Source organism: Jaculus jaculus, chromosome X (genome assembly GCF_020740685.1).
Source record: "Jaculus jaculus isolate mJacJac1 chromosome X, mJacJac1.mat.Y.cur, whole genome shotgun sequence".
Lineage (NCBI taxonomy): Eukaryota > Metazoa > Chordata > Mammalia > Rodentia > Dipodidae > Jaculus > Jaculus jaculus.
In genome coordinates, this window is record NC_059125.1 from 43,847,314 (window position 1) to 43,862,569 (window position 15,256).

The following is a 15,256-nucleotide window of genomic DNA, read 5'->3' on the forward strand; positions in this document are numbered from 1 at the left end:
GCTGCTGAGTTGCTTCTCTAATGAGCTTCTAAACTGCTGTTTCCAGAGGAGTCATCTGATGCCCTCCATACAGGTCCTCCTTTCTTATCTGTTTCTTTCTCAGCTAACTCACCCAGGCTTTTGTGGAAGCGTCTATAAAAAGCCTTGGGGGAGTTCCAGATATGTGAGGGTAGCAATTTAGATTGAGAAAAGAACACCAAGATGTAAATGCTAGTTTCAGCATCTTACTTTGTGTCTGTTTGAATGTGACAGCTATGAGCATACATGAAAGATGTGATCAGTTGATTCATCATGACTAGTTGGTTTCTGAAATTTCTGTGTCTCTTCTCCTAGGCCTGAGGGAGGGATGTATCCATATATCTCCAAATGCCTGGACCCATTGGCATCTGAATATTTCTTATTTTGTGATAGAAGCTTACATATCCTGAAGACTTCATGAATCCCTGTGTCTTAGTTTGTGTTACCAGCTAAATATTTATGTCCCTTCCAAATTCATATGTTGAAATCCTGACTCCATGGTGATGGTATTAGAAAGTCAAACATTTGGAAGGTGATTACATCATGAAAGTGGTTTCCTCATGAATAAAATTACTGTCTTGTAAGAAGAAGCATGAGATAGATAAGTTTTCTCTTTGCCATTTGAATATATAAGATAAACAAGGCATTTTGCAAACTGAGACTAGATCCCGCCCCAAACACTGGACCTGCTGACACCTTGATACTGACTTTGATAACACCTACACTATGAAGAATACTTGCTTGTTGTTTAAGAATATATGTTTATGGGCTGGAGAGATGGCTTAGCGGTTAAGCGCTGGCCTATGAAGCCTTAGGAACCCCGTTCTAGGCTCGATTCCTCAGGACCCACGTTAGTCAGATGCACAAGGGGGCGCACGCATCTGGAGTTCGTTTGCAGTGGCTGGAAGCCCTGGCGCGCCCATTCTCTCTCTCTCCATCTATCTGCCTCTTTCTCTCTCTGAAACTGTCAAATAAATAAATAAAAATGAACAAAAAAAAATAAACTAAAAAAAAGAATATATGTTTTTTTGTGTATGGTACTTTGTTATGTCAGCCTTAATTAAGACTGTTTTGGTTGCCTTAGAAGCTGACCCTGCTGTTGTTTTTGAGGGAAAACAATTAATTTGGGAAATTATCCTAGGAAACAGTAGTAGAGTAGTGGGAAAGCAAAATAGGGAAGGGAGGGCAACTTATATAGGGTGCAGAACTAAGTATGTCAGTACTGTGGGCTGCCGGGATAAGTCCTTCTAGGGACCTGTGGGAGTCAGTATGAACCGTGCCTCACAGTCACCCAGCAACAAATCTGAGGTGTTACTTTTTTCAAACTGTCCCCTAATGTTGAGGGCTAAGCCCATGTATTTAGCTCTCTGGAGCATTCTCTTCACTATAAATACCAAGGAAGAGACTTGGTTTAAATGAAAAATGAAAACACTGACACATTAGGAGAATAAGCATCCTTCTTGCTCATTTCTACTCAGTATGTCTTTTGGGGTGACAAGGGATGTGGAATTAAATTATAATTCCCAAGTCCTCCCAACTACTAGGAGAGCTACAAACTAATTTTCTTCTAACCTAAGAAATAAATATCCTCTTCCTGGGGTCTGTTCTAACTTGCCCCTACTTCTCATTCCAGCTCCCACATTGTCCACCAGTAAGCCTTTCCTAGACATCACTCTTTCTCATGACCCATCTCTTTAACCTGTCTTCTAAGATTCCTTCTAACTTGATGCCAGTCAGCTTGCCAGGTACATCACCTACTTGTACTCTGTGCTCCATCCAAATGAGGTTATCCTGGATCATCATTAGGCTTTCTTTCTTCTGTACCTATGTACATCTTGTCCTTTACTTATATACCATTGTCCACTTATGTACTGGACTCTTTATAGTTTTTTTTTCCACTTTGAATGCCCTCTGTGGACCTGTCATTATTTGGTTTATTGAAATACCACCAAATCTTTTCAGCTCTATCCAGAGTTTTTTTTTTTTTCTATGAAGTTTTCTCTTGGCCCTTCAATTCTCTGTGATATTTTTATGACTGCCTTTCATTATTGTATCTAGTATGTCTACTCTCTGTCCTATTAGATAATAAATACCATGGGAGCAATAACTGTGTTTTAGTTATCTCTGCATCAGCTCACATTTATCCAGTTAATCTAACAAAGATTCATCAAATGGCAGTGATTGCACTTAGCACTGTTTTCCTAAAATGAGTGGGATGCCACTTTCACTATCAAGAGAGCGAAACAGCCAGTCATGTGATGCACCTCCTAATCCCAGCACTTGGAAGGGAGAAGCAGGACAATCACAACTTTGAGGTCAGCCTAGGCTACATGGAAAGACCCTGTCTCAAACCAAAACCAAGGGCTAAACAGGCTAAATGTAGACATGAAATAAGTCTGACCTCTTTAGTGTCTCAAACATTAGTGATTGATTAAAGATCACAAGTGCACAGAATGAATGAAGGTACATGGAGAAGATTTATCTTCCTCGCATTTCCTGTAAGTGCTCAGAACTTAGCTTGGGAAGATAGATTTAGGGGAAGAAAATGAAGATAATTGGATAATGGTGGGAAGCACTCTGTATAGTAAAGAGCAGATAATCCTTAGAATTGGGGTGCTCTGAGACTGAATTCTAGCTGTGCTTATTTAAAGGTGATGTGATCTTGGGTTAGCTACTTTCTTAACTAATAGCCTGCTTGTGGCATTGAATGAGATAATAGCTGCATTGTGTGTAGCATATACCTGGAGCTTATTAGAAGCTTGGTAACTTAATGTGTTTCTTCCTAACACCTCTGCTTTTAGAAAGGAAAAAAAAATTTGAATGTCCTCCATCAGTGCTAGTGCAACATGTGTTGAGAGGATTTTAATCTTTCTTTAACTAACTTACATTTCTTCCCATTGTTTATTTTTAAAAAATATTTATTTGTGTTTCATTTATTTGTTTGAGATAGAGAGACAGAGAAAAAGGGAGACAGAGAGAGAATGTGTGAGTATGGGCATGCCAGGGCCTCCTGCTATTGTAAACACAGTCCAGACACACATGCCACTTTGTGCATCTGGGTTTCTGTGAGTACTGGGGAGTTGAGTCTAGGCCATCAGGCTTTGCAAGCAACATCTCTCCAGCCCTCCATTTTTTCTTAATTTCCATACCCATTTCAACCACTATTGGACTCAGTGCTGGGGAGAGGGAGCAGTTGGCCATTATGTTGGCCTCTAAATGAATGTTTTTAAATAGAGTAGTAATCTGAAAGTAGGGATTACTTTTAGACATATCTCCTTTCTTCTAGATTTCAAGAATCAATAGAACTTAAAAAGTACTAATAAGATCTAGTTCCTCTATATTTAGAATCTTTTCCTTGTTTTAGAATACTCAATGAGAAAATTAAAGTTATAACATGTTAAGATCAATTTCTTTCATCATTTCCCCTTCAATAAGTAGTTATTGAATAGCTATTCAATGCCAGACACTAACCAGTGAACAGTAATGAACAAAAAAGATAGTGGCATTGTCCCATGAGCCTTACAGCCAATAATGATGACTATTAATATTGATAAAATAGTTACATGAATAAGTGTATAACTCAAAAGCATTGAAAAGAACTGGAAAGGTCATTATAGGAATCCCCATTTTTGTCTATAGGGTAACAACATTTTCTGGATGATGGAGGCACTAGAGCTGGTTGTATTTGTGAGTGGAAGTGTTTACATAGAGCAAAGTGAATTGTGGAGGATATAACCCTTAGATCCATTCACATGCTGATGACTATTCTATACATTGCCTATAACTTCAGAGGTTTTCAAGGACAATCAAGGGCTCTAAGAGAACAGTAGGATGAGTCTAAAAACAGTACTTTCCCAGTTGAAAGATCTGTAGTCTTCACAAACCATTGGTTCTTCTAGACATGATTTTTTAAGGTATGGTTTCACTTTAGTCCAGGCTGATTTGGAATTCACTATGTAGTCTCTGGCTGGACTTGAACTCACAGCAATCCTGCTACCTCTGCCTACTCAGCACTGGGGGTTAAAATCATGTACCACCACATCCAGTTATACATGAATTTTGTCATCTGCACAATAAATGGGTTATACCAGATCATCTCCACACATGGAATAAAGTTCTCTCTTTATTCTTTAGGAGCAAATAAATTTAGATTTAATATATTACTATGTTGCACTTGCAGACCATTTTAAACTCTGTGTGCATATGTGTGTTGCTTTCATATTAATTACCACATAGATTTTTATAACAACCTTATAAATATTACTAAAGATTTTTTTAAATTTAGTTACTAGACAAGGAGACTGAGATTCAAAGAGATTAGAAGGTTTGTTTGTTACTAATTGACAAAATTAGAGGCATTAACTCTCTTAATTAATTTTGTAACCTCTTTTTATTAAATCTTTCTACCTTTGATTGCATACTCATGTGACTTTATATTCTTTTCATTCCTCTGTTATTTCATTATTTTTAGGTATTGTAGGAGGCAGTGAGGCACTATAACTCAGTTTAGACATTTTTGAAAATGGGTTTTAAACTACAAGCTTATTTGAAGTTTGAGGTTTCTTTGTGATTATTTTTGCTACTCCTGAACCAGTTACCAAGAACAATTGATAATTTGGGCAAATTACAAGTGCTTGTATAGGGAAAATGTAAGCAGACATAGAGGACATAAAAAATGGCCTGATTAGGAAGAAGACTGCTATGGAGTTTTCCAGCTTTTACTTCCACCATATATGCAGTTACCATTTTATAAAATGGTTTGCTTCTAAAACAAATGGTGATGAATATTGGAGCTATGTTACCTAACCCTATTAAGTACATCCTGTATCTCACAAGAGATTTAGCTGAAGAGAAAGTCCATCCCAATGAAGAACTGTGACTTGAAGGCAATCCTTTCTTCCTTTTAAAGTGGGGCTAGACAGTTCATGTAGAAGGCTATTTGGTTTCCATTCAACAAACACATATCCAGAGAGCCTTGACTTCCACTTCCTTATTTTCTTTTTTGCAACCTTGTTGCTTTCAAAACTAAAGAAAGAGAAATAAGATCCAGATCTTATGGATTTAAAAACCAGTGTTTTATGATATACTGCAATATAACAAATAATTCCAAAAATTAATGTACTAAATCAACAGATGCATTGCATCTAAAAATTGTGTGTGTAACACATTTAATAAGGTTTTCCTAACTAGTTCTTCTGTTCTTGTGGTATTGGGTAGGGTCACTTAAGGGTGTTCAGTAAATATCACATTTGATCTAGAACATCTAGGATGGTCTCAGTCATATGTATGGTACTCTGGTGAGGATAGCAAGAAGGCCATTCATGTGCTTCCACCCTCTCCACCTAGTCTCTTAATACTGTAATTGACTTCTTACATGGTAGTTCAGGGCTTCAAGAGAACAAGTTAGAAGCAACTGATTTTCTTGAATATTGGGCGTGATACCAGAACAGAATCTGCTATCTTCTGTCTTGTCAAAAGATATGCTAAATCAAGAACTAGAGAATCAGCTGGGTGTGGTGATATATGCCTGTAATTCCAGCCCTTGACAGATAGATGCATGGGGATAAGTAGTACAAGTACATTTTCAGCTATATAGAGTCAGGGGATGGGGAGACAACTCAGTCGTTAATGGTGCTTCTTTGCTAAGTCTGCTAGACTGGGTTTGATTCCCCAGTACCCACATAAAGCCAGATGCACAAAGTGCACATGAATTTGGAATTCATTTGCACTAACCAAAGATCCTGGTGCGTCCTTTCTCTCATTCTCTCTCTCTCTCTCTCTCTGTCTCTCTGTCTCTTTCTCTTTCATAAATATATATATATTTTTTTTCCTTTTTGGAGGTAGGGTCTCACTCTAGCCCAGGATGACCTGGAATTCACTCTGGAGTCTCAGGGTGGCATTGAACTCATGGCAATCCCCCTACCTCTGCCTCCCGAGTGCTGGGATTAAAGGCATGCACCCCCATGCCTGGCACATAAATAAAATTTTTAGAAAGGGAGTTCAAGTCTGGCCTGGGATACATGAGGTCCTATCTCAAAAACAAAGGAAAGTCAGTCCTCCACAAGACAAAAACAAACCAACTAAACAAACATAAAAGAACCAACCTATTTAAAAATATTTTTATTTTATTTACTTGGAGAGAGAGAGAACATGAATGAGTTTGCCAGGGCCTCTTGCCAGATGCATGTGCCACTTTGTACGTCTATCTTTACATGGTCATTGGGTAATTGAACCCTGGCAAGCAGCTTTGCAAGCAAATACCTTTAACCACTGAGCAATTGCCCCAGCCCAAGACCCTACCTCTTTTTAAAATTTTTTTGTTTATTTTTATTTATTTACTTTAGAGCAACAGACAAAGAGAGAAAGAGGGAGAGAGAGAGAGAATGGGCACACCAGGGCTTCCACCCACTGCAAATGAACTCCGGACATGTGCGCCCCCTTATGAATCTGGCTAACGTCGGTCTTGAGGAATTGAGCTTTGAACCGGGGTCCTTAGGCTTCACAGGCAAGTGCCTAACCGCTAAGCCATCTCTCCAGCCCAAGACCCAATCTCTTAATGGAAGATGTGGCAATTTTTTGTACCATTTTTTTTTTCTTTTTGGTTTTTCGAGGTAGGGTCTCACTCTGGTCCAGGCTGACCTGGAATTAACTCTGTAGTCTCAGGGTAGCCTTGAACTCATGGCGATCCTCCTACCTCTGCCTCCCAAGTGCTGGGATTAAAGGCGTGTGCCACCACGCCCGGCTTGTACCATTTTTTAAGATTTATATTTCTTTCATTGCTTCAGCCTCAACACTATCTTAAAATAGCATTCACTCTAGGAGCTAGTCTCATTCCAGTTCTTTTGAGTTTTCATGGTCTGACTTTCTTTGTAAGTAACTGGGACTCATTGATGAATATTGCTTTCCCTGGGACCATATCATTTGTTTCAGACATTCTTGATATTTTCTTGAAGTATCCTGTCCTTCATAGGTTTCTGAGCTACTGGAAGAACAGTGCATTTTTAGGAAATGCTTTTCTAATTAATCTCATATATATATAAATTTATCTTTCATGGATTTTTAGGCCATGTGAACAAAACACAAAATTAATTCAGGAAATGGGTTGGGAGAGTCATATTTGGGTGCAAAGTTCCACCTATAACGGCTGTGCTATGTTTCTTTAAACACGCCACATTATTTAATAGTATTAACACTTTGTGCATGCCTTTCTTCCTGTTTGTAACAGTTTGCTTTCCTTCTGTTTGATTAATAGCCACACGACATGGTGTTATTATTTGGATTTTACATTTTTTCCAAAGTCTCAGGTGCTGATAGGTTGGTTCCCAATGCAGCAATGATTAGAAATTGGCCTTTTGGGCACTGATTGGATCACAGGTCTCTGACTTCATCAATGAATCAACCCACAGACGTGTTTATATTTGGTGGACCATGTGTTTGTTACTTTTCTCATGTCTATGACCAAATACCTGACCAGGAACTTAAGGGAGGAAAAGAAATGTTTATTTTGGCTCATTGTTCATGGGATTCATTACATCAAGGTGAGGAAGGAATAGTGGTCAAAACATATCCTTTTCATGGTAGCAGAAGACAGTGCTCACTTTTCTGTACATCAGGAAGCAGAGAATGAAGAAAGCCTACATTATCTAGCTTTCCCTTTTTCCTCATTTATTTGGTCTTGGCTCTCAACCCAGGGGATGGTGCCTGTACAGACACACCCAGAGGTATATTTACTAGGTGATTCTACGTACAGTCAAAATGACAAGAAATATCAACCACCGCGGCCTATTGGGAGTTAGTAATAGACTCTTAGAAAGTAGGACCACACTGAAGGGAATGGGAATATGCTCTTGTATTTTGTCCCTTTCTCTGACATAAATAAAACTGAAGGAAAAACAGTATGTTTGAGAATAACTGAATCTTTACAAGCCTTGAAGAATTATTTGAGTTACACAACTATGTGCATGTATAACTAATAAAATAAGTAATCATGAGGGTTACTAATAAGGATTATATATATTTCTCCATGTCAAACATAGGATCTAATAATTTGATCATTATAATGGGCCTTTCTATGCTCTACCTAGCAAGGTGTTCTATGAGGCAGTTTAGGGGTAACAGGCCACCTAAAAGTAAACTAAAAATGGCCAAATATGAGAAATGTTCTTGAGCCTGTAAGGGAAATCTGGCTTTGTTTTTTATTATTATTCTCTTTTCCCCTAATTGAGTTCCCGCCCTAGATATCTTCCTTCCTAAAGGAGTTCCCCTTCTTATGAAAAACCTGGATCACATACTGCTCTCACTGTTGTTTAGAGAATCTGCTTTTTAGAGATGGCTGTGAATACTGAGAAAATCCATCTCTATCACATATTTTAGGGCCCAGAAAACATTCCAGAGGAAGTGGCAGATTAATATGAATGCTGCTTTTACTGATAACCTGAGAACCTTCTCCAAGACACTGAAGGGACTCAAAATTCATAAAAGAAAATCAGAGGCTGATGAGAGTTCAACAATAAAAGGGACTTCTCACCTGCCTTCTAAGACTCAGGTAACATTGTGGAAGAGAAGTCAGGAAGAATATAAGAGTCACAGGGTGGGAAGGTATGTTCTGAAGCATTGTACCCTGCAAAGTGACTGGTGTATTCATGACCTCACAGTGAATACTGATAACCCTATTGAGGAGTAGGGTGTCAGTACGTGTATAGCTCCATGGGAATATGACTGGTATACAATATGTTCCTATAATAAAGTCCTCAATTAAAAAAAAAAAAAACAACAAAACTAGCTGGGCATGGTGGGGCATACCTTTAATCCCAGCACATAGGAGGCAGAGGTAGGATCAACATGAGTTTGAGGCTACTCTGAGACAACATAGTGAATTCCAGGTCAGCCTGGGATAAAGTGGGTCCTTACCTCAAAAAACTAACAACAACACCCTCCCTAAAAACCAAAAATAAACCCTTTCCTTTCTTAAGTTGCTTCTGGTCAGGCATTTTGTCCCACAAAAATAACTTATATTTTATGATTAAAGAGAAATGATGATGCAGGCCTGATTTCAAGTGTCTGTGAGCAAATGAAAATATGAGCAATATAAAGGTATAAAACAATTCATTAACATAAATTTATCTCATAAGTTTATATTTATTTGTCATTTCAACAAATCACTAATTATGTAGCTATAATCAACATTTTTCAGTCATGTCAGATTTGATAATTTCAATTTAAGAAGCATTCTGATGAATTACTAACCATTGAAATTGTCAACAAATTTCTTGAAGCAATACTTAGATTAGAAATAATCCTCACAACCTAGACTTGATATTCATGACCTCAAGTTACTGATGCTTTCTACATAAGATCTACATAATAGGAGGAAAAATGATGACATCAAAATAGAAAAGACAGAAAGTGTGTGTGTGGGGGGGAGGGAATTAACATGGGATTTTTTTATATTCATGGAAAATGCTAATAAAAATTTTTAAAAAAATAGAAAAGACACCTTTAGCTGGGTGTGGCGGCACTCACTTTTAATCCCAGAGATTGGGAGGCAGAGGTAGGAGGAATGTCATGAGTTCAAGGCCACTCTGAGATTACATAGTGAATTCCAGGTCAGCCTGAGCTAGAGGGAGACCCTACTTTGAAAAACAAAAACAAACACACAAAAAAGAATAGAAACTATTGCAGAAGGGAGGGCAGGGGGCAGAAAGAATGTAAGAGCCCAAGGAAGGGGAGGAGTGCTTACAATGCTGTCTTTCCAACACAAAGTTGCCTCAATATTTATGGCTGAGACTACCTACACAGGACCTGCATAATGGAAGGAAAAACTGATAACATCAAAACAGAAGAGAGGCTAGTTGGGAAGAATAAGGGGAGAAAGAAGTTAATAGAGGGAAAGGGAGGATGAGGGGAGTGGATTATGCCCATGGTATATTGTTTGTATTTATGGATGCTGTCAATAAAAAGTTTAAAAAATCATCCTGAAACTTACAAGTCAATCTCAAACATTGTAATATTGTCACATATAGCAAATGAGAGTTATCCATACAAAAAAAAGAAAAGTAATTTCACTGTAGAAATTACTACTGTTTGCATAGAAACTTTTAGTTCTCTTAGTTATATTGATAATGATGAGTTCTTCTTTTGGGCTTTTCTAGACAGGGTTACAGTAAAGAAAACTGAAGACAGCAAAACAAAAGCAAAGCAACAGCAACACAACAGGGTTAGAGTCTCCTGGTGGATTACACATTAAGGACCTGCCATGCTTTATAGGAGTTGCCTTCTTTCCTTCTCGTTATTTTCTGTACATGCCTTTTAAACTTTTCCTAGCCTTTAAAATCTTTAATCAGTGGATAAAATTATCCCAAACTATAAACCATAACACTACCTCAGATAATGTCCCTAAAATAAGCTCCCAGACATGTTTCTCCTCTTTGTAGCAATTCAACTGTCTCCACTAGTACAACATTCAAGGTTGTAGCCTATGTGACCCTGAAAGAGAAGGTCACTTTCATGGGTCAAGGTCAACCAAGAATTGACCTCTTATCTGGCTCCACATTCTTAGACAATTACTAAATGTGTAATTCGATGAAGGACAAAAACGAAGCTGGACCGCTGATAGATAATTGTCTTTGAGTAGCTTTTTAAAAGTGTCTAACAGGGCTGGAGAGATGGCTTAGTGGTTAAGCGCTTGCCTGTGAAACCTAAGGACCCCGGTTCGAGGCTCGGTTCCCCAGGTCCCACGTTAGCCAGATGCACAAGGAGGCGCACGCGTCTGGAGTTCGTTTGCAGAGGCTGGAAGCCCTGGCCCGCCCATTCTCTCTCTCTCCCTCTATCTGTCTTTCTCTCTGTGTCTGTCACTCTCAAATAAATAAATAAATAAAATTAAAAAAAAAGTGTTTAACAGTTTTAGAATGATTGAGATGGGGAGGGGATATGATGGAGAATGGAATTTCAAAGGGGAAAGCGGGGGAGGGGGGGCGGGAGGGTATTACCATGGGATTTTTAAAAACTCTTTTTTTAAAATTCTTTTGTTCATTTTTATTTATTTATTTGAGAGTGACAGAGAGAGAGAGACAGAGAGAGAGAGAGAGAGAGAGAGAGAGAGAGGCAGATAGAGAGAGAGGGAGAGAGAGAGAATGGGCGTGCCAGGGCCTCCAACCACTGCAAATGAACGCCAGATGCGTGTGCCCCCTTGTGCATCTGGCTAACGTGGGACGTGGGGAAGTGAGCCTTGAACTAGGGTCCTTCAGCTTCACAGGCAAGCGCTTAACCGCTAAGCCATTTCTCCAGCCCCCATGGGATTTTTTTATAATCATGGAAAATGTTAATAAAAATTGGGAAAATAAATTTTAAAAAGTGTTTAATAGTTTTAGAATTTCTAGCTGGACATGTGCTTTTTGGAATAATGAAAGAAGTTTTAACTACTATTACAGCTAGCTAGAACAAATAGAATATAGGCAGAAGTGATTAAGTATTTTCTTTCTTTAAAAAATCATTTTGTTGGGCTGGAGAGATGGCTTAGCGGTTAAGGCAATTGCCTGCAAAGCCAAAATACCTCGTTTCGATTCCCCAGGACCCATGTAAACCAGTTGCACAAGGGGGCACATACATCTGGAGTTTGTTTGCAGTGGCTGGAGACCCTGGAGTCCCCAATTTCTCTCTCTCAAATAAATAAAAACAAAGTTAAAAAATCATTTTGTCTATTCCATTATTTTCTAAAGTACAGATACTACCACATTTGGCTATGAAGACAATGGACAGATCTTTGCGATGAAGGAGTGATGAGTTGGATGGATTCTGGGTTGCTGAGGACTTTGTGAACAAAGCTTCTCCATTCACTTTGGGTAGATATCATCAGACTGTTCTAGGAGAATGATATCTTCTAAAAGTGAAGCAGGGAATGTTGGAACATGTTTTCCATGACAGCACTGGGGAGATGGAGTCAAGAGGATCAAGAGTTCAAAGCTAGCCTGGGCTACATACATACATATAAATCTAGCGTGGACTATGCACTTTTGAGCTTCTGGCCAGTCTAAGCTATAAAGAGAGACTCTGTCTCATAAAAAGTCTAAATGGAGAGATTGCCTGAAGGGCTAGGTTAAATTCCTCAGTTCCCATGTAAGGCCAGGTGGACAAAAATTCACATGCATCTGGAGTTCATTTACAGAGGCAGGAGGCCCTGGTATGCCCATTCTCTTTCTCTCAAATGAATAGATCAATATATTTTTAAAAAAAAACAATCCATAAAAATAAAATCTCCTATTTATAGGATTTCATTAATCTCGGGCAAAACTAACCTTAGTGGGTACAAAATCATACCTGGCATTAGATTATATACTATTGATTTTAAATAACATGAAAAAGCACATGATTAGATAATATCAATGGTAGATTAGAGAAGTTATCACTGATCATGACCTCCATATTATTCCTTTAATATATTTACAAATGTGTGGTTAAAAAATGTTTTAAGCTGTGCGTGGTGGCACATGCCTTTAATTCCAGCACTTGGGAGGCAGAGGTAGGAGGATTTCTGTGAGTTTGAGGCCATCCTGAGACTACATTATGAATTCCAGGTCAGACTGAGCTGTAGTAAAACCCAACCTAGAAAAAAAAATAAAGAAAAAACTGTTTTATTTGTGTGTGTGTGTGTGTAAGAGAGACAGAGAGAGAAAGAGAGAGAAAGAGAGAGAGAGAGGGGAAGAATAGGAATACCAGTGCCTCTAGCCATTGCAAATGATCTCCAGATGCATGTGCCACCTTGTGCATCTGGCTTTACGTGGGTACTGGGGAATCGAACCTGGGTCCTTTGGGTTTGCAGACAAGTACTGCTAAGCCATTTCTCTAGCTCAAAGTTTGATTTTTAGTAGGAGAAAATTATCCTCATCTCAGTTTCTCCTTTCTTTACTAGCACAAAGGATTGGGGAAATTATTCTACTAGAGGGTTTGTGATTTCACCAGTGACATCTGTACTATCTTAAAGCACAAATTGATTCCTTTATTACTGTTAGAAAGTTCACCTGCCAGATTATGCTGATTTTTCTGAAGTCGTTTTGGACAAAGGAAAGGTCACATTGTTTTTCCAGTAAAGATATGTTTTCCCTTCAGTATCATTTGCCTGGTTTTCTTTTATCAGCCTTTCTTTTGTGAAAAATGTTTTAAATTAGACATTTTCCCAAGATATTTAAACCAATAATAGTTAACCTTCACATAACCTTTTGTCTCCACAGCCTTTCACAAAACTTCCTGCAAAGTCCATTGGTGCTGCAAGTGAGTGTGGAGAATGTTTGATTTATGAAGTAGTAAACACAATTTTTGCATGGGTGTGTGCATATGGGTTTCCACGTCTGTATGCATGTGGGCACACATGTACATATCTATAAGGATACCTGAGGTCAATATTTGCTATCTTCTCCAATTGCTTTCCACCTTACTCTTTGAGATAGGGTCTCTTTCTGAATTTAGTACTCACTGATTTGGCTAGACTAGTAGCCAGAGAGCCCCAGGAATTCCCTGTTAATGCCTCCCCAGCGTGGATGACAAGGATTTGAACTCAGGTTCTCATGCTTGCATGGCAAACACTTTACCCATGGAACATCTTCCAGTCTCCTAGATACAACTTTTAAAGTGACATGAAAACATTATGACACATAGGGTTGTTCAAGATGATATGCTTGGTGCACATGCAAAGAACTCTGGTCACTGAAGAACCTCGTGGAGCAGAAAGTCTCACACAGTTGTACCTGTGAATACTGGTTGTACAGGATGGATTCTATTATTAATGCTGTATTTTTCTTGGTTTTGATTTTTCAGTGTGCTGAAGATTGATCCCAAGGCGGAGGGCATGCTAGGCCAGTGCTGTACCACTGAGCTGTAGTCCAGCCCCCATAATGATGGCTTTGGTTCTGGTCCTTTGCATTAATTCTCTTCTTTATCCTACCTGTTCCAGTGTTTATTTACTAACTCACAGAGATAACTCTTCTTGTTGTCTTAATTTGGATTGCCCTAGAAATGGACCCTTAAAAGATTTAAGTGCAAGGACACATGAGAAATGTTGAAGTGGACTCCCTGGGGACCTCTGGAAGACAGTGAAGAAAACAATTGAGTTGTCTCACCTGAGGGAGCTGGATGCTTCTTATAAATAAAACAAAAGGAAAAAGAAGTATGATTGAGGACAACTGATTTTTGGCAAACCAGACTTCTTTAATTTTTTTCCCCAACTATGTACATATATAGCTAGTAAAAACAAAATTAATAAGCCGGGTGTGGTGACTCACACATATTCTAGCATGTTGGAGGCTGAGGCAGGAGGATTGCTATGAATTCAAGATAAGTCTTGGGTGCAAAGTGAGACTCTCAGAAACAACAATAACAAAACACCAAAACCAACCAAACAAAACAAGAATAAAATCACCTCTATGTATTACGAGTAGGCATTATCTCTATTTGCCTATGTTTAATAAATGTGTGACAATTTGAACATTAAAACAGGAGTCTTTCTCTACTTTGCTCATATTTATTATTTTAAATTTGACTTTGATGTTTAAGGAGCACATTTGTGTATCTATTGGGTCTGTGATATTATACTGAACACTTAACAGAGTAGAGAAATAATTGAGAGAGAGAATACCATTAGCCTCAGTCTTCTAGGATTTATAACAGAGCAGAAAAAAAAATCACATGGTAAAAGTATAGTAATAAATTATACAATTTATTAGAAACTAAATTTAAGGCTATATACAAAATAGGATATATGTAATAATGTTAAAGTAATGAAAAAGGAATTACTACTTTAGAGTTTGTAGGCAACAGAAAAAATTTGGCTCCATTAGAATTGTATGGGACCACTGTTGTGTAAGTGGTTAAGAGAATGTTATGTGGCATATGACTGTTCCCAACTTGAAAGTGGTGGCTCACAGAAGAGTAAGAGAGAAGGAAATGATGACAGAGATGGAATGGTCTGAGCAAGATTTTGGTGACATTTGGCTAGGTGTTAGTGGCAGAAGGAAAGAAGTGAAATTTATCATTTGGGACCAAGTGAGGAAGGGCCAAACAGATATAGGTGAGAAAGAATTTCGACAACCAGGCAGAGGTCTAGGAAACGATTCCATTTAGAAAGTAAGAAAAAGGCAAGTTCAAAAGATGTTTGTGATGGTTAAGTTTATGTCAAGTTGATCTGTGTAGAAATCCACAGACATTCCTCACAAGTGGGTCTCTGAGGTTGCTTCCAGGAAGGATTAAC